This window comes from Mus pahari, chromosome 15 (genome assembly GCF_900095145.1).
Source record: "Mus pahari chromosome 15, PAHARI_EIJ_v1.1, whole genome shotgun sequence".
NCBI classification, from domain to species: Eukaryota; Metazoa; Chordata; class Mammalia; order Rodentia; family Muridae; genus Mus; species Mus pahari.
The window spans coordinates 80196825-80198520 of NC_034604.1; positions in this window are offsets into that span (position 1 = coordinate 80196825).

Here is a 1696-nt window from a genome sequence, read left to right on the forward strand (position 1 = left end):
GCTAGAGAAATTACCCAAGGAACTGAAGGGGTCTGCAACCCTATAGGTGGAACAAAAATATGAACTAGTCAGTACCCCCAGAGCTCGTGTCTCTAGCTGTATATGTAGCAGAAGATGGCCTAGTCAGCCATCCTTGGGAAGAGAGGCCCCTTAGTCTTGCAAACTTTATATGCCCCATACAGGGAACGCCAGGGCCAAGAAGTGGGAGTCAGTGGGTAGGAGAGCAGTGTGGGGGGAGGGTATAGGGGACATTCATTTGGGATAGCACTGGAATGCAAATGAAGAAAATAACTAATAAAATAATTTTTTAAAAAAAGACTAATGCTGACGTCATCAGATCTTTTTTGAGCCTAACATTTTCTCTTGGAAAGCACAATCATGTCTGGTTTTCCATATCCATGTACCTTCTGTTGATTGCCCTAGTCTTTAATATTTGTCTCCAAAACAGAAAATAAGAAAAGTAAAAAGGTAAGATGTAATGTTCTAACTGCCTTTTAAATCTCTCTGTGGTAAAATTATCTAAGGGCCACACATTCAAAATAACGGGAGTGGTGAGAATCCAAGAGCTACCCTGTTTCCCTACATGTTCCTGATCAATGCACATCTTCTATAATTGTAAGGACTGTGCCCGTCTTACACATCCTAGATCCTGGTGGTTTATTTTTTTCAAGTGTGTTGTCCTGAATTGCATATATGTTTTCCTTCCTTAATGTAGGGAAGATTGAGGGGAGTCACAAGTACCATAAGCGTTATAGTTCACTACAATTAGATGTATCATGCATAACAAAGGAAGAGAGTAAGCAAAGCAGCATGCCACTCACCAAAGGATCAACTGATGATTGGTACACAAAGGTAGTCTAAAGACTGTGGAAATGGCTCAGTGGATGAACGAGTTGCCACACAAATGCAAATAGAGAGAATAACCCTGGAACAAGTTTGCCACCTAAACTCTGTTCAATTAAAAGTTTCCACTTCAACCTCCAAGAGACTCCCAGTGTCAGTGTCAACATCTGTCCTCCACAGATCCATATACATGTACACACAGGCATACCTACACACATACAAACATGAACACACATATAAGCATACACACATACAATAAAAACTATATGCTAGACTTATGCCTATATCCTATTGGTTGTTTAAAGAGGTGACAAGTGAAATTACTATAAAAAAGCACTTTTCAATCTATAAGATGTGTTTTTAACATCAAATCAAATAAAACAATGACTTTAGACATAGTTGGTCATATGAAAAGTCTAAAAGTTTAAATATTTTTGAAAAATAGTAAATTAAAACTATAACTTGAGTTGATCAAACTATTTCTTAAGCTTTAGACAAATAGAATCAATAGACATTTAAAGACAGTGTTCATTAAGTGTACCTTTATTAACAATAAAATCATAGGCTTTATCAAAGACTGATGAAAGGAAAAGACAGACCACAGTGATGAGAATGTATCCACAGGCAGTCACAACCACTTTTACAGCTCTTCTCTAGCAGTTGAGGATTATGTAACTTCTTTGGCCTACCTCATCATACATATTTATATATTTTAAAATTATTGTTGAATGTATCATTTTAATTTATCATAAACATATGACATTTGTTAAATGCTTATCAAGTTTTCTTTTAATTTTTGGAGCAGAATCTTTTCATCTTTGCAGACAGGTACTTTACAATATGTAATGAAACA